Here is a 19,225-nt window from a genome sequence, read left to right on the forward strand (position 1 = left end):
TGGGGAAAAAATATATATAAAATTTCCCCATAAACATTGAATGAAAAAAAAAAAGATAAAAGTTTCTTTGTTACCCAACCCAGTGCTATTCTCACCATAACCACACTAAATCTGCCTAGGGATAGTTGAAATCCTCAAGGAAGCTCATATCCACAAGAGTTATTTTGAAAAATCACATAGATAATGCCTGTGAAAGACTCCTACCTAGAACATTTGAAGTGAAATTCACTAAGCCTTTATTTGCTTATACATTGACATTAAAATATTTTATTTACTTTAAAAAAAAAAGATTACTTCTTACATACAGATAGAGCTTAGGCTGGTTCTTCATTTGAAGATACCCCAGAAACAAAGCATGTCTCTTCTTTATGTGTTAGACTCAGCACTTCATAAGTCAGCTCACTAAAGATTGACAGTGATTGCTTCTCAAATGTAGTCAACAAGCTCCTCAGTATCTTCACAATGCTGCAGTAGCCACTTTGTAATTGCTCCTTACCAAAGCCAACACAACCCTTTCAAAACAAACATCGTGTCCATCTTAAGCTGCAATAGCTCCAATTATTTGCACTTAAGATTCATGGCATCTATCTGTCTCGTTTTTTTCTTTAGCAATATTCTGGTTAGGTTTTCTCACTTAATAAGCTTGTCACCTAAAAATAAGATCTGCTTTACAACAGTCGGTATTGGGTGAATCCAAACCTCCATGCAGACAAATACCCCTATATCATAGCCTCTAGAATAATTTGATCTAATCCTCATTTTCCACAACCATATCTAAATTTTATCATTATCGGCAACTGTTCTACTTCTGGTATCTTAAATTCAAAAATCTTACTATCTAAGTACAATTATGCATCCTATTCTTACTCTTTATCTCTATTCTCCTCTAGTTACTCATCTCATTAAATCTTATTCAGTTTCTTGGGCTTTTCAACCTCTAATCTATCAGTATCAACCAATCTTTACTGATATCTTTCTTTGTTTACATTCCATAGTCTACCACATTTATAATAACTTGATATTTCAATGGTAAACTTTATTTACTCATTGTCAATAGCAAATATGGCAAAACTCAACTTTAAAGTAACATAACTAACGAAAATATTAACTATAACTTCAGGATTCTTACCAAGACTGGAGAAGATAACAATCATACATTATTAATTTTAGTTTTAAACTCCACTGCTATCTTGGCCTTGCCATAGAATTAATAATTCCTAGTCAACACTCACATTTTGTTCAGCAACTTTTACAACCCTGTGCACTCTCTTAAATATAAGTAATTTCCATTTATAACATGTTCCTTTGAGATACATATGAGCATAAACACATCTTAAAGAATTTAAATGTCTGCCTCTGGATTTCTAAAAGATTTTAACACTATTATGAAACTATGCAAATAATTTTTTATAGATTACTTAAAGGCTGACGCTTCTGTCAGGAGAACTAAGTTCAATTTTTATTGAATATTACAATATTACTGTAGCCTTGTAGTATAGTTTGAAGTCTGGTAGTGTGATGCCCCCCGCTTTGTTCTTTTTGCTTAGAATTGACTTGGTTATGCGGGCTCTCTTTTGGTTCCATATGAAGTTTAAGGTGGTTTTTTCCAGTTCTGCAAAGAAGGTCATTGGTAGCTTGATGGGGATAGCATTGAATCTGTAAATTACTTTGGGCAGTATGGCCATTTTCACGATATTGATTCTTCCTAACCATGAACATGGAATGTTTCTCCATCAAAACAGCATGGTACTGGTACCAAAACAGAGATATAGACCAATGGAACAGAACAGAGGTCTCGGAGGCAACACAACATATCTACAACCATCTGATCTTTGACAAACCAGTCAAAAACAAGCAATGGGGAAAGGATTCCCTGTTCAATAAATGGTGTTGGGAAAGCTGGCTAGCCATGTGCAGAAAGCAGAAACTGGACCCCTTCCTGACACCTTACACTAAAATTAACTCCAGATGGATTAAAGACTTAAACATAAGACCTAACACCATAAAAACCCTAGAAGAAAATCTAGGTAAAACCATTCAGGACGTAGGTGTAGGCAAGGACTTCATGACCAAAACACCAAAAGCGTTGACAACAAAAGCCAAAATAGACAAATGGGACCTAATCAAACTCCACAGCTTCTGCACAGCAAAAGAAACAATCATTAGAGTGAATCGGCAACCAACACATTGGGAAAAAATTTTTGCAGTTTACCCATCTGACAAAGGGCTGATATCCAAAATTTACAAAGAACTAAAACAGATTTACAAGAAAAAAACTAACAAGCCCATTCAAAAGTGGGCAAAGGATATGAACAGACACTTTACAAAAGAAGACATACGTGAGGCCAACAAACATATGAAAAAATGCTCATCATCACTGGTCATCAGAGAAATGCAAATCAAAACAACATTGAGATACCATCTCACGCCAGTTAGAATGGCGATCATTAAAAAATCTGGAGACAACAGATGCTGGAGAGGATGTGGAGAAATAGGAACACTTTTACACTGTTGGTGGGAGTGTAAATTAGTTCAACCATTGTGGAAGACAGTGTGGAGATTCCTCAAGGACATAGAAATAGAAATTCCATTTGACCCAGCAATCCCATTACTGGGTATATATCCAAAGGATTACAAATCGTTCTACTATAAGGACACGTGCACACGAATGTTCATTGCAGCACTGTTTACAATAGCAAAGACCTGGAACCAACCCAAATGCCCATCGATGATAGACTGGATAGCGAAAATGTGGCACATATACACCATGGAATATTATGCAGCCATCAAAAACGATGAGTTAGGGTCCTTTGTAGGGACATGGATGAACCTGGAAACCATCATTCTCAGCAAACTGACAGGAGAGCAGAAGATCAAACGCCGCATGTTCTCACTCATAGGCGGGTGTTGAACAATGAGAACACATGGACACAGGGAGGGGAGCACTACACACTGGGGTCAGTTGGGGGGAAATAGGGGAGGGAGGGTGGGGGGTGGGAGGCTGGGGAGAGATAGCAGGGGGAGAAATGCCAGATGTAGGTGATGGGGAGGAAGGCAGCAAATCACACTGCCATGTGTGTTCCTATGCAACAATTCTGCATGTTCTTCACATGTACCCCAAAACCTAAAATGCAATAAAATAAATAAATGGGGAAAAAAATACAATATTAGATAGCCCAATTATAAATAATCTAAATATTTCTGAGCACTAAAATAAAAATATTCATATGTATTAATCACTTTCAGTCAATAAATTATGAAATTACTTTAAATAATTTGGCTTCAGAGGCTTAACATTTTTAAGGAAGTCAAAACCATCGAAAGAATAACTTATTAATAACATTTATTTAGCACCGATTTTAACAATTTTTAGTAGGATTGATAAAGAAACTTGGATTGGAAATTTGACGAAATTAAATTTATTAGGGGTTGAGTTAAAGTTCATCTAGAAGTGAACAATTAAGTTAAATTTTTGATAGATTAGTATCAGGTCCCATTGATGTGTCCACTCTTTTTTCATTCATCACATTCACAAATATTATAGCAACAAATGTAATAGCTAGGTTAGGAAACAAGCTACATTTAGTGTAGCTGTGCTTGTTTGTGGCAGACAAAATGAAAATACTGCAAAGGCACACTTCACTGATGATCTTTTTAAAATATATATTTTTACTTTTACTAGACAATAACTGTGTTTATGGGGCATAATATGATGTTTTAATATATGTGTACATTGTGGAATTTTTAAGAGAGTAAAATAGTAGTTATTGGAGGCTGGGAGGTAATGGAGAGGTGTTTGTCAAAGGTTACAAAGATTCATTTCAACTGGAGAAAGAAGTGTTTGAAATCTACTGCATAGTATGGTGACTGTAGTTAATGACATAATGTATACCTCTCAGGATCTGATTTCTGAGTTGGTTACAACTCCTTTCTATATTTCTTGAATTTAGCCCTTTAATTCTTGTTAGTTAAAACATCTAGAATACAAATGTTTATGCATTCTACCTGTTCTCTCCCCTTATTATTTCTTGAGTCCAGAAAGTCAAACCTAAAAAAAATATGGACACTACATATCTCCTGTTAATTAATTTCAAATGAGGACACTTTGCCTCTCTATAAAATTAAAATTACTGTTCACAAACCATAACAAATCTCAAATAATTTATCAATTTTGAAGATAGAATTTCTGTCTACACTATTGATTTATGAAGAAATATAACTATATAGATGTTAAGCATAATATTAATTGATAACTTTTGAGAGTGACTAATCTACTCCTGTAACCAAGTCAATTAAACCTAATGGGTATTAACACTGGTTTGTATAACTGTGTTAACACAGCAAGTCAAAACTGAACAAATTGAAAATGAGTTTTAACAGTAGGTTAGACTATTTGCCATTTTGTGCTAAAGAAGTTTTGGGAAGTATAGAATTTATAAAGTGATAGAAGAACTTGGCATTTTCTATAATATGTTACTTAGTTTTGGGGTACAGGACTTTCATTAGATATGGAGAAGAAATTTGTGACTTTCTGTGATAGTGATTATAATTTCTTGAGGCTTATCAAGTATTAATTACTGTACTAAGCTCACACACATGCTCTTACTTGAACGTTACACAAATATTCTTAGGTAGCTCATATCTATAATTCAAACAAATTTATGCTCAAAGCATTTATGTAATTTGACAAAAGTTACACTCCAAGCAAAATGAGCACTAATATGTAGTCTCATACTTGTGCTAATAAATTATTATAGTTTTTTCTACTATGTTAACTAGTTTCTAGATAGCTATATGTACAGTATTCACTTGTACATAAAATGTATAATATTCATTTATATATATAATAAAATATATAATATTCATTTTCACAAAAACATAGATTTCACCTGCTAAAACTCCCTCCTGTGAAAACTGTAACTTTTACTTCTTTTAAGTGAATATGCAAGACCTGGAAGAAAAGAAAGATGTACAGTACTGGGATTGGTAGTCAAGCCTCAGTGTTAAAGGTTGAGGAGCTGAATACTGTAAGGCAGAAGCGGAAGCATAAGATTATGCACATTAAAGGGACAAAGACTTGTAGTAAGTTGTTTTATTTTGCTGAATATTTTGATTCAGAAACAAATCTTGCAGTTTGTATCACCAGATGTGAAAGTATGAATGCAACATTTAAAGCTGTAGCTGTTATTGGCTGTCAAGTTTGAGTATCTGTTAAGATATATTATTTTAGACATCTCATTTATTTATTTATAGCTTTTAGAAAACATTGTTGCTAAAAAAATGCCAAGTAATTTTTTAAACAAATGTATAACTTCCAGTCTTATTGAGGCAATAAGTATATTGACCAGCTACTGTTGCAAAATTCTATACAACATTGCATAGAATAATATCCTCCTAAAATTGCCTCCATCCTAATTCCATAAATCTGTAAATATGTTAACTCCCACAGCAAAAGGACCTTGGTCTAGGGGATTAGGTTAAGCATCCTGAGATGTAGTTATTGACCTGCATTATTCAGATAGGACTAACATAATAATGAAAGTTCATATAAGAGGCCAGCAAGAAGGTCAAAGTCAGAAAAGGAGAAGTAACAACGGATGCAAAGATTGTAGGTACACAAGGAAGTGACCACTTGCCACGTAATACAGGAAGCCTCTGGAAACCAGAAAAGACAGAAAAAATTTAATTTCTCTTGGAGTTTCCAAAAGAAACTCAGACCTCTTGGCACCTTGATTTGAAAACTTCTGATTTTGGAACGTATAAGAAAATAATTTATATTTTTTAAAGCCACCAAGTTTGTGGTAATTTGTTACAGAATCAATAGGAAACTAATAAAAATGACAAACGATTTTCTAACCCTATAAATAATCTCCAGTTTCTTGCAGTCAGTAAGAATACTGTTCAAATCTTATTATGCAGTTCTGCCAGGACTTGCTTTTTGACAGAACAATGAAGTCAACATGATGGCAAGAGTCCAAGTGTTGGAAAGTAATAAGCTGTGGTTAGCCCTTGTTGTCAGCATTCTCTGAGTCTCTTTTCTGCCTGTTCTTGGTATTTGGTCTTTGTAAAACTTGTCTAGTCTAGTTATCTTCAAGTTACAAGACTGAGTCTGCTACTTCTAAACAGTCTTTAGTCTTGGTTAAGATAGCACACAAATGGAAGGTCAAAACAATATCTTGGTAAAGTGTTAAAAAGTTCTAACCTTTATTTTTCCAGAGCAGTATTCAAAAAGTATAAATGGTGTTTTGATATTATACTTAATAACACCTCAGCCTTGTCCTATAAGTTATCTCTTCTCTCCTTGGAGTTCCTGAGAAATGGGAATCAATTAATGCTTTATTAAAAATGAGTGTAACACCCATACCCAAATGTGATATCGTAGACTGGACGTCAATGATTAAGACCAAAACTTTTTAAAAGGCTTCCCAGATTTTTAAGGCCTGTATTCAACGTACACTTATAACTACCTTCTCAGCAGCCACCTAAAGAAAGTAAAAGACACAAAGGATTGTAATAGATTACGTACAGTCTATTTTCTCTAAAAATACAATGTGGCAACAAAACAAAGAATAGGATTAAAAAAATTAAGGATAGTGTGCCTGGTCTACCTTGAAGAATCAGTTCTGCCTTAATTTAGTGATCTTGCATGTTAGAGAGAAATGTAAATTAATAAATACTATATAAATTTATGCTTGGTAATAATAACAGCCTAGCCAACTAGTAACATGTCCAAATTAATGTTCTTGAACTTTGAATTGTCAGATTCACACGCTTTCCTTCTTTTGGCAAAAGACAAAACAGGCGAGCAATGACAAACCTTCAGGAAATAAAGATCTGCATAACCTTCTCTCTATGATATATACCAATTGGTATGTCAATTGTAAAACAGAGGAAAACGTTATATTGAATATAATGATCAACTTAAGAATTTTACATAATACCTATTGTTTTAGGCCATTCTTGCATTGCTATAAAGAAATGCTAAGACTGGACAATTTATAAAAAAAAAAAAAAAAAAAAGAAGAAGTTTAATTGGCTTACAGTTCTGTGGGCTGTACAGAAAACATAGGGACACCTGCTTCTGGGGTGGCCTCAGGAAGTTTACACTCATGGCAGAAAGTAAAGGGAAAGCAGGAACCAGAGAGAGAGTGAAGAAGTGCCACACACTTTTTTTTTTTTTTTTTTGCAAATACATTAGACTTTAATATTTAATATCTAATACTATTGCTTTTGGATATATTTTCCCTGAACCAAGAACACAATGCTAATTGCATAAAAACATACATATATAAAAAGTAGTTCTCCATTTTCCTGGGAAAATATCCAAGCATAATTTTTAGAATAGTCAAGTTTCTTGTTTTAATTACAATTAAAGTCCTGATCATCTCATTTATTAGCTCTGTGACTTACATATTTAAGTTAAAGAAATGTTATTAAACAATTGTTACAATTTATAAACGTAAAGTGCTATTATGCAGTAAATAGACTTTTCCGTGAGTGGATGTGTTCCTTTTCTCACCAACTAATAAGCAGCAATATACATTAGTTTAATTTTATTAGTAGATGATACACTGCTGCAAATGCTAATTCTCTTCTCCATCCCCATGTTGATTTTGTGTATGCCTGTGAGTCATTTAAATGTACCCCAAAGTCTAAAATGCAATAAAAAAGAAAGCTAAGTTTTCATGTGCATGTCACATGTAATCTGCTGAAGTAAGCATGGATTATAGATCACGTTTGGTAAAGATTTTCATCAAAATGATCCATGCTTTCTTTAAAAGTTTGGGTTTTGTTGTTAACTTCTGTAATTGTAAAAACTCATGAACTTATAAATAAGGTCTTATTCCCTGATGTATTATAAGTAGTATTTTACTTTTGTCTTCCAATAGGCTTGTTTATCTTCCTACGTCAGCATCTTCATGTATGTGAAACAAAATTCTTGTTGGTTTTTTAGGTCATGGTATAATATTGCTACTGTTTTGTGTGCTCCATTGATTTTTCCATTAAAACAAAGTTAATATAATTGTAAAAAAATAAAAATAAAAATAAAATGCATCAACAATATCTTTAACAATCAACATTAAGTTGAGCTAGGCTTGGGCTTTCAATGAAGATTGACCAATGGTTTCATTAAGTTAGACCATCACCGTCTGAATCAAGTGATCTGACCTATCCCTGTAGCAAGAACTCTTTGAACCACCTTCTCACAATGCTGCTGCCACATTCATGGCATCTTTTGCATTTGTTTCAAGGTAGGGATAGTCGCTGCTATTCCTGTACCAGGCTTGGGCTGCTTCTGCAGACACCTGCTGTTCACTCTGTCAGTCTTGCTACCCAAAATCACAAAAGGAAAGCTTTTGGGCTCTTTCACATTGGTGCAATATATAAATTATTCCTTCCAGTTACTCAAGTTCTGGAAGCTTTGGAATTGTCAACACTAAAAGAAAGCAGGCAGCAGTCAGAACCTGTAAAATCGCATCCTCAGGCTTCAGGATCACTCCTGACCTGCTGTGTCCCAAATCTACATGGAGCCAAAATACCCACCCACTTAAAAATCTTTACTTAAAAATTCCACATCTATTGTATGGAAGAGCTGGATATCAAACTTATTAGTTACATATCGTTTATAAGAGAACTCTTCCCAACTCCACCATCTCCAAAGATAATTATTTTTAAAAGTGATGATTTTCCTGCTAGTGTTAATTTCAAGAGCTTTCACTTCAGAATTCTTAATTGTTCAATTTAATCATGATTATCCCCTAGTGTTGTTGGGAAGATTTACTAAAGGACAGCCAGACTCTGGCTCCAACTGCTGCCATCCATTGCCATGAAGGAAGTAACATGGCCATTGGCCTGGGCAGGCTGTCACACACTTTAAAACAACCAAATCTTGCAAGTACTTAGGAACTATGGGGAAGGTAGTCCCAAGAGGATAATGGTAAAGAATTAATAAGAAACCCACCCCCATGAGCTAATCACCTCCTACCAGGCCCTACTTCCAACACTGGGGATTACAATTCAACATGAAATTTGGACAGGGACACATATCCAAACTATATTACCTACTATGGGTATATTAATTATAAAAAAAATATTAAATCACATCCTTGGATAAGGAAAATGGAAGATGTTACATTATAAAAATATTTCAACATCTTTTTGAAAAGCAGAAATTGAATAGAAAATAGATACTATGCTGTTTTGATTGAAATAGTTCTGTAGTAATTCAAAATGAGGTAATATGATTCCTCCAGTTTTGTTTTTTTTTGCTTAGGATATTTTCAGCTATTATGGACCTTTTGTGGTTTCATATGAATTTTAGGACTTTAAAAAAAATTCTGTGAAGAATGTCATTGGTGTTTTGATAGGAATTGCATTAAATCTGTAGATGACTTTGGGTGGTATGGACATTTTAACAATATTGACCCTTGTGATCCATGAACATGGAATATCTTTCTTATTTTTGGTGACTTATTCAATTTCCTTCATCAGTGTTTTACAGTTTTCATTAAAGAATTCTTTCACTTCTTTGGTTAGGTTAATTCTCAGATATTTAATTATTGTGTGGCTATTGTAAATAGGATTATTTTTTAAATTTCATTTTCATATTGTTCATTGTTGTCATATAGAAATGCTATTAATGTTTGTATGTTGATTTCATAACCCAAAGCATTGCTTAATTTTTTTGACCAATTATCAATTCTACTCATTTTCTTCTGGAGTTTTTAGATTCTTTCAAATATAAGATAATATCATGAGCAACCAAAGATAACTGGGCTTCTTCTTTTCCAATTTTAATGTCCTCTATATCTTTCTTTTGTCTGGTTGCTCTAGGTAACACTTCCAGTACTATATTAAATAGCAGTGGTAAAAAATAGACATCCTTTTCATATTCCACATCTTAGAGCAAAGTTTTCAGTGTTTCCCCATTCAGTATGATACTAGCTGTGGGTGAGTCATATATGACTTTTATTTGTTGAGATGTTCCTTATATACACAGTTTTTTTTTCAGGCTTTTATCTTGAAGGGATGTCAAATTTTATCAGATGCTCTTTCAGTATTAAGTAAAATTATTATATAGTTGTCCTTTTCATTCTGTTGATATCATGTATTACATTGATTGGTTTTCACATGTTGAACCATCCTTGAATCCCATAAATAAATCTCATTTGGTTATGATGAATGATCTTTTAAACGTATTACTGAATTTTGCTTGCTGGTATTTTGTTGAGGATTTTTACATCAGTATTCATCAGAAATATTGTCTTGTAATTTTGTTTCTTTGATGTGTCTTTGCCTGGTTTTAGCATCTGGGTAATACTGGCCTCATAGAATGATTTAGGAAGTATTAGCTCCTCCTCTATTTTATAGAATAGTTTGAGTAGGATTGGTATTATTTTTTCTTTAAATGTTTGATAAAATTTAGCATCTCTGAATTGGGTCCCAGATTTTTTTTTACTGTAGATATTTTATTATGGCTTTAATTTCATTACTTGTCATTGGCAGGCATTGGATTTCTTTGTGGCTCAATCTTGGTAAGTTGTGTGTGCCTAGGAATTTGTTCATTTCCTCTAGATTTTCTAATTTATTGACATACAGTTGGTCATATTAGACACTAATGACTCATTGAATTTCTGTGGTATCAGTTGTAATGCCTTTTTTTCATCTCTGATTTTATTTGTTTGGATATTTTCCTCTTTCTTCTTAGTGGTCTGGCTAAAGGTTTTCAGTCTTGTTTTAAATTAAAAAATCAACTCATTGTTTCCTTGATTTTTTGTATTGTTTTATTTATTTTAATTTTATTTATTTCTGCTATGATGTTTATTATTTCTTTTCTTCTACTAATTTTGGTCTGATTTCCTCTGACTTTTCTAGTACTTTAAGATACTTCATTAGGTTATTTGAATTTTTAAATCTTTTTTGATGTAGGCACTTACAGCTATAATCTTCCCTTTTAGTACTTCTTTCTCTGTATCCCATAGTCTTTGGTATGTTGTGTCTCAATTATTATTTGTTTGAAGTAACAATTTCCTTCTGAATTTCTTCATTAACTCACTTGTCATTCAAGAGTATATATTATTTAATATCCATGTGTTTATGTAGCTTCCAAAATTTTTCTTTTTATTGATTTTAGTTTTATTTTATTGTGGTCAGAGAAGATGCTTGAAATGATTAAAAGTTTTTTGGAATGTTTTCAGACTTGTTTTGTTACCTAACAAATGGTCTATCCTTAAAAATGATCCATGTGCTGAGGAAAAGAATGTGTATTTGGTGCCCTTGAATGAAGTATTCTATAAATATCTGTTAGGTCCATTTGATCTAAATTGCAGACTAAGTCTGATGTTTCTTTGTTGATTTTCTTTCTGAAAGATCTGTTCAAAGCTGCAAGTGGGGTGCTAAAGTCTCTAATGATTATTGCAGTGATGTCTATCTCTCTATCTCTAATAATATTTGCTTTATAAATCTGGTTGCTCTAGTAGTGGGTGCATGTATATTTCAAATTGTCATATCCTCTTGCTCAACTGACACCTTTCTTCTTATACTTTTTGTCTTGAAATCTGCTTTTTCTGATATCAGTATAGCTACTCCTGCTCTTTTTTGGTTCCCATTTACATAAAATATAATTGACCATTCATTTATTTTTAGTCTTTGACTGTCTTTATAGGTGAAGCGTGTTTCTTGTAAGCAACAGCTCATTGGGTTTTGCCTTTTCATCCATTCAGCTAGTCCATGTATTTTGATTACAGAGTTTAGTCTATTTACATTCAGTGTTGCCATTGATGAGTAAGGATTTACTCCTGCCATTTTGTTACGTATTTTATATTTGCTTTATTATCTTTTCTTCCCTCTTTCTTTCCTTCATGTCTTTCTTTTAGAGAAGATGATTTCAGAAAAGGTTCTTTTTGGTTTGAGGTTGCTGTGAGGCTTGTAAACACTATCTTGTAAACCATTATTTTAGGGTGATAACAGCTAAACTTAATATTGTTTGCCTAAACAAACAAGCCAAAAAATAAGCAAAAATAAAACAAGCATCAACAGACAAGCATAAATAAACCAACAAACAAGCAAAAAGAAAAACAAGCAACAAATGAGCAGAAAGAAAACTAATAAAAACTATCTACCTTAACTTTGTCGATCATCTTTTTACCTTTTTGTTATTTTTATTTATGTCTAATTGAATTATGTATGTCCTGAAAATTTACTGTAGTTATTTTTTATTGTTTCATTGTTGAGTTCATTCTGCTTAAAAGAGTTTACACACCACAAGTTACAGTGCTATAGCATTCTGTGTTTTTCTGTGTGTTTACTATTATCAATGAGTTTGTACCTTCAGATGATTTGTTATTGCTCATTAGCATACTTGAAGTACTCCCTTTAGCATTTTCTGCAGGGAAGTCTGGTGCTGGTAAAATCTCTCAGCTTTTGTTGTCTGGGAAAGTCTTTATTTGACCTTTATGTTTAAAGCATACTTTTGCTGGATGTACTATTTTAGAGTAAACATTTGTTTCCCACAGTACTTTATATATGTCTTGCCACTCTTTTCTTAACGGTAATGTTTCTACTGTATAGTCTGCTGTCAGACATTGGAACTCCATTGTATGTTATATGTTTGTTTTCTTTTGCTGCTTTTAGGATCCTTTCTTTATCTTTGATGTTTGAAAGTTTGATTATTTGACTACCTTGAGGTAGTCTTCTTTGGGTTAAATCTCTTGGTGTTCTATAACCTTCTTATACTTGGATATTTATATATTTCTCTAGATTTAGGAAGTTTTCTTATTGTCCCTATGAATAATTTTTCTACCCCTATCTATTTATCTTCCTCCTCTTTAAGTTCAATTGCTTAGATCTGTCTTTGTGTGGCTATTTTCTATATTCCATAGACATGCTTTATTGTGTTTTATTTCTTTTTGTCTCTTCTGGCTGTGTATTTTCTAACAGTCTGTTTTCAAGCTCACTAATTCTTCTGGTTGATCAATTCTTCTATTAAAAGACTCTGATGCATTCTTCCGTATGCCAATTGCAGTTTCCACCTTTAACATTTCTGCTTGATTCTTTTTAATTCTTTCAATGTCTTTGTTATATTTATGAGATAAAATTCTGAATTGTTTCTCTGTGTTATACTGAATTTGAGTTTCCCCAAAACAGCTATTTTGAATTCTGTATGAAAAGTCATATTTCTTTTTCTTCAGGATAGGTGCCTGGTGCCTTATTTAGTTCATTTGGTGAGGTTATATTTTCCTGGATGGTGCTGATGGTGGTAGATGTTCTTTGATGCCTAGGCATTGAAGAGTTAGGTATTTACTGTAGTTTTTATTGTCTGGGCTTATTTGTAGCCATCTTTCTTGGGAAGACTTTTCAGATATTTGAAAAAGTTGGGTGTTATGATATAAGCTATATAAACTTTAGGTTATATAACCCAAGTCTGATAATGCTGTGGTTTTACAGACTCATAGAGATACCAACTTGATAGTTTAGGCAAGATCCAGGAAAATTCTTTGGATTATCAGGCAAAGATTCTTGTCCTCTTCTCTACTTTCTCTCAAACATAGAGTTCCTTTGTCTGTTCTGAGCTACCTAAAGCTGGGGGTGAAGTGACACAAGCAACCCTATGGCCACCAGCACTATGACTGCACTGCATCAGACCTGAAGCCAAAACAGCCCTGGGTCTCACCCAAGTCCTGCTATAATTACTTCCTGGCTACTGCCAGAGGGTATTGGCCCTGGACCTCTGCAGTAGGCCTGTGGAAAAGCCAGCTAGGCCTATGTTCTTCCCTTCAGGTCAATGAGTTGCCCTAGGTCTTGGGTGGGTTCAGAGGTGCCACCTAGGAATCAGGACTAGAATCAAAAACCTTAGAAGTCTACTTGGTGTTTTATTGTATTATGGCTCAGCTGGCAATTAAACCACAAAACAGTTCTTTTACTCTTCCCTCCTCTTTCCAAAGGCAGAGGAGCCTCACCTTGTAGCTATTATCACCCCAGGCCAGTAGTACTTCAAGACTACTGCTGATGTCCCCTTAATGCCCAAGGGCTCTTCAGTCAGTTTGTGGTGAATGCTTCATAGCCTGGGCCTTGCCCTTCTAGGTACTGGACTCTCCTCTTGTCTAGCATAGGTCCAGAAATGGCATCCAGAGCCAAGTCCTGGAATCAGGGACCCCAAGAGCCCACTTAGTGCTCTACCCACCTGTGGCCAAGGTAGTATCTAAGGTGTAAGACAAAGTCCCCTTTATTTTTCCATCTGCTTTCCTCAAGTAAAAACTGTCTTGCCCTGCTGATACCACGGCTGGGAATGTGGATGGGTGTCACCTGAAGCCAGCAAGTCTCAGAGTCTCATATAAGGCTGTCGACATAGGACTTGAGTTTTACTGCTTATTATTCAGGGGCCATGGGATCTTCAGTTAGAAAATAAATTCTGCAGAACTGGGCCCTTCCCTTCAAGGTGACAAGTTTCTCTCTGGAGCAGGGTGTGGCTAGAAATGTTTTCAGCTAATGCCTGGAAAATGGGCCTCAAGACTCTGACTGGTGATCTACCCTGCTGTGGTCAAGCTGGTACCAAAGATGTAAGAGAAAGTCTTCCCACTCTTGCCTCTCCTCTCCTCAAGTGGAAGGAAAGGGGTCACTTTTTGACCCATAAGCTGTGCAGCCTGGGTTTGGGAGATGGATAATGCCAGCTGCCATTAGCCACCCTGGCTGGTGTCTCATGAGATCATTTGCTTCCCTAGCCTTCTGGCTCTGGGCCCACTTCAGCACTAGGATTCTCCTAGGAGTTGAAGTTCTTGTGGCCTAGATTGTCTTTCAAGTTTATTTATGGCCCACAGCATTTTAGCCCATGGTAGTGGCTTGCAGAAACTCATTAGGACCACTGGGATTGGCAATTCCCTTCTGCTTTGAGTTGGTTTCAATGCTTTATACACAGGTGGGCATGAGCTGAATTTGGTCTGGTTTTGTTTTCTGTTATAATAGGGCAGAACTGAGTTCAGTGTCTCAATGAGTGGGGGCATCAATGATTCAAGACTGTTTTTTCTTTCTTCAGTGTATCGTTCAGTGATATGAAGTGAAAACCAGGTACGATGAGTGGTCACCTGATTTTTGGTTCTTTTCAATGACCTTTTTTGTGTAGATAGTTGTCAAACTGATGTTCTTTAAGGAGGAATGATCAGTGGAGCCTTCTAGTCCACCATCTTTGCTTTCCCCTCACTCAGTGCATAAAGATTTAATTACATCTCTCTGATTCTCTGTACATTTTTTTCACTCAGTTATAGTCATTTATATTCTTATTTTTAAATGAAATACTAATATTGCTAGGTATAATGTTGGCATTAATGGCATACACATAAAATATTATGTTAACATAGTATCTTAAAGCCTTGTTTCCTTTCCTTTGCTCACATATTCACTATATCATTACGTTCTCTGCATGTATCTTATAAATACTATGCAGCATGTTTATAAATCCAATCTGTGACACTGTTCTTTTACAGGCAAGTTGCAGTCGCATATGTATTGTCCTTTCTGATGTATTTGGGATTTTTTCATGTCATTTTATTTTCTTTGTGTACCATTTAATCTGTATTTTTTCTCTCTTGCTTTCCTGTGAATACATCAAGTTTTCTTTATGATTTTACTTTTTAAGTACACTATATTTTAATTTTTATTTGTCTGTGTTAAATTACTACTGTGCATACTTGGCTATGATAAAACATAAGTTACTCTACATACTTATCACTTTCTTAATAATACAAGAACCGTTCCATATTTTATCTCAGATCTCTTTTTTTGTTTTTTAGATTGATTTTTCTATTATATATTGAATCTACTCTGTCTAATCTGTTTGAATCCACTTTTTCTAATTTGTAAATTCTCTGAAATTAATCAATATTACTTTTCAGCAAATAATTATTGACTTGTGCTAGTTCTTCTGCTTTTGGCAAATGACTCTTCCTCATGATCGTTTCTTACTTTATTAAGCGATATTTTTATTTTTGAGCTAATTTTTAAGTGACAGTGTTTTGGTTGTTGTTGTTTCTCTCTGTAGAGAGTTCCATATGCTTTGGCTCCAGAAATATTCCTTTCCACTTTGCAGCTCTGACTCACACGATTCTAAGGTAGGATGTGAATTTCGGCATGCTGTAGGTTATTCTTTAATTTTGGTGTTGGAAACCTACTACCAACTAGAAATGCAATTCCAAGCCTCACAACCATGAATTGTACAGGCTCCAAGTTTCTATTTCTAATGATTAACTATCCTATCGTACTTTAAATATGAATCTAGCAGTTTCAGTTTCCTAGTCTTTGAGTAAACAGGCCTTTGTTCTGGCTACATTCTACTAGAGTGATTGCTATATCTTCCCCTCTGGGTAGCATGTAAAACCTTAGTCTGCAAGTTTTCAGTCATATGGCCATAAAGCAAAAAGGTTTAACATTTATACATAATTCTGATGTTTTCCTTTCTTATGATTTCTGGCATCAATGGGTTTCTTTTTTCTTTAAAATGCTATTTTAGATAGTTTTTATATTACATGTCATGTTAAATGGAATTTTCTTTCTTTCTTTCTTTTTCTTTTTTTTTTTTTTTTTTTTTTTTTCATTTTTTCTCTTTTTTTTTTTTTTTTTTTTTTGAGACAAAATCTCACTCTGTTGCCAGGCTGAACTGCAGTGGCATGATCTTGATCTCTGCTCACTGCAACCTCCACCTCCCAGGTTCAAGTCATGCTCCTGCCTCAGCCTCCGAAGCGGCAGGGACTAGAGGCACGTGCCACCAAGCCCAACTAATTTTTGTATTTTTATTAGAAACAGGGTTTTACCATGTTGGCAAGATGGTCTCTGTCTCTTGACCTTGTTATCCACCCGCCTTGGCCTCCCAAAGTGCTGGGATTATAGGCATGAGCCACCGCACCTGGCTGGAATTTTCTTTATTATATGAAAATTGGCTGCTAGGATCTACAGTTGGGAACAAATAGGTAATAGTTATCCTGTATTTTATAAAAGTACTGGAACAATTATGTAGACTAACATTTCTTTCACTGATTGGATGTCTACTAATACACTACACTGACTGGCCTACCCTCTGGGATTCCTATTTGAACTTGGAAAAGAGTATTATTGAAAGGAACAGTATAGATACAAGAAAGCCATTCAGCAGCCAGCAAAATAATTTTTTGCAATGTTAAGGATGAGGAAATCTCCCAGTGGTCAGGTGGATGCTGTGAAGAAAGTCTATTTTGAAATAACTTATGATCAACCACTAAGGAGGCAGGCTGCTGAACAAAGATGCAGTGTAGACAGTCGTGGAATTAAAAAGACCATGCTGGATTACATTTCTCACATCAGGAAATTGTGAAGAGGGTTTTTAGCCTTCAGGATCCATGAAATATTTACACATGTCATCCATTTGATAAACAGCTTCTGTTCCCTCTCTCACATAAAGGCCAACATGTCTTAAAGGAGAAAAATAGCAGCAAACGAGTTCTACAACAGTGGACAAATACATATGTAAAAAGTACCTGCCTCTCGCATCCATTTCTCCTTCTCACATGAATATGCCAGAGTGGAAACACAAGGAAAAGGAAGAAAAGGGGCAGATGGAGGAGTCATCTCAGCAAAAGAACATACTTTACATGTCCTCTCCAAGTCCTTCCTGCTAAAGCCTGGCTGGCGTTGATGGGAAGAAGAAAAACTAATGTTAATTGAACATGGAGTAGAATTTTAAACTTGAATAGGCTCCTTATATACTTGAACATGAATATAAAGTAATAGAAGCTACCCACAATTTGGTTGAGAAAAAGGGAGATTTAGAAAAGCAAGGTAGAAGGGCAGTAATTACAGAAAAAAATGAAAATCAATTCATTTTGATGAATTGTGCAATAACGCCATTACACATATGTTTTTGTACTGGGAGTGAAGCTTGTTTTTGTCAGCTCAGTCCTCCTTATTGATGGCACATCATTTATTTTAAAAATGAAATCATCTTCAGTGTGATGAGAAAAGCATTTTGTAGATTTTTTCTAATTAAAACATTGATTTATGTTAAGGAGAACACTTCTGAAATTTGTAAATTTAAAATAATAAAATTTTAAAGAGGAGTAAATATATGATAAAACGTTAATTACTTGAAATATATGTGTGTCTTCTTGAGCTATAAGAACCACCTACAGAGACGTGGGCTTTTCCTGCCAGTTAGACTAGCAGGCTCACATTTTCACATTGAGTTGGTTCCTTATCCACATTTCTTCTAGTGGAGGCAGACACTTGGATATTTTGCCTTTCTAATTGTTTCATGCTAATGTTCTGCTGGAGTCTATCCATAAATCCATTTTTTTCGTAGCTTTATGTTTACTTGTTAGGCGACTTTAGACAAATCACCATGCTTTTGAATTAGCCACTGATTTATGATAAAGGTAAAATGTGCATGTGTGTCTGTGAATGAGAGAGAGAGAAAGGAGAGGCAAGAGAGTGTATATGTGCCTTTACATATGCAGATATGCATTTAGATAGTACATCTAGCACAGTGCAGAGCATGTGGTAAACATGCAATAAAGGATAGATTATTTTTCACCAATACCTCTCTTCCCTTTGAGTCAAAAACCATGAAATTCAAATGAGCAGCATACAAAATTGGGCAGGCTTTTGGGAAACAAAGTGACCTATTGTAAAACTACATGTACTCTAATAGGCAAAATAAACAATAGACAGCAGAAACCTCAGTCATTTTCTTAAAATAACTGAGGATGGAATCTATTTCCCACTTTCGTGCAAAAAATAGACCAGCCACTGGCATGTGAAACTGAAAAAAATCTATAGTCTTAAACCAGATATGGGAATAGGTTTTCTGAATATTTTTCCATTGATGTTTTCTGTAATGAAAACGTAATGGTTATAGCTTGAATATTATCGGGAGTCTGGACTGAGCTGAGGAACCCTGAAAGACAAGGCACCCCAGGTTATATATCTCAGGAGTTCCATCTGAGACTAAAGCCTTGGAAGACATCGCATTTCTAGGGGACAGAGAAACAGAACCTGAGCTGTTTCAGCTCCTCTCTTCCCTATCTCAGAATGTTACATTGGGGCACATTCTATGGTTATTCTTGAGAACTACAAGCAGAAAAATGGAGATAACCGGGTCCATCCAAGGCCACCACTGGTTTACTGCAAGGCCACTGGGCCATTACAGTTTGGTTACAGCCCTCTACATTATGCATCATTTTATTTAATTTATACCCAAGGCATG

At 34.7% G+C, this 19,225-nt stretch overlaps 1 pseudogene; it reads right to left on the minus strand.

Annotated features, from left to right (window-relative positions):
- Positions 1-8,204: 8,204 nt before the first annotated feature.
- On the minus strand, positions 8,205-15,944 carry LOC108303362 (annotated as a pseudogene).
- Positions 15,945-19,225: the final 3,281 nt, after the last annotated feature.

The sequence above is a fragment of the Cebus imitator genome, unplaced genomic scaffold, assembly GCF_001604975.1.
Source record: "Cebus imitator isolate Cc_AM_T3 unplaced genomic scaffold, Cebus_imitator-1.0 Scaffold46, whole genome shotgun sequence".
Classification (NCBI taxonomy): Eukaryota; Metazoa; Chordata; class Mammalia; order Primates; family Cebidae; genus Cebus; species Cebus imitator.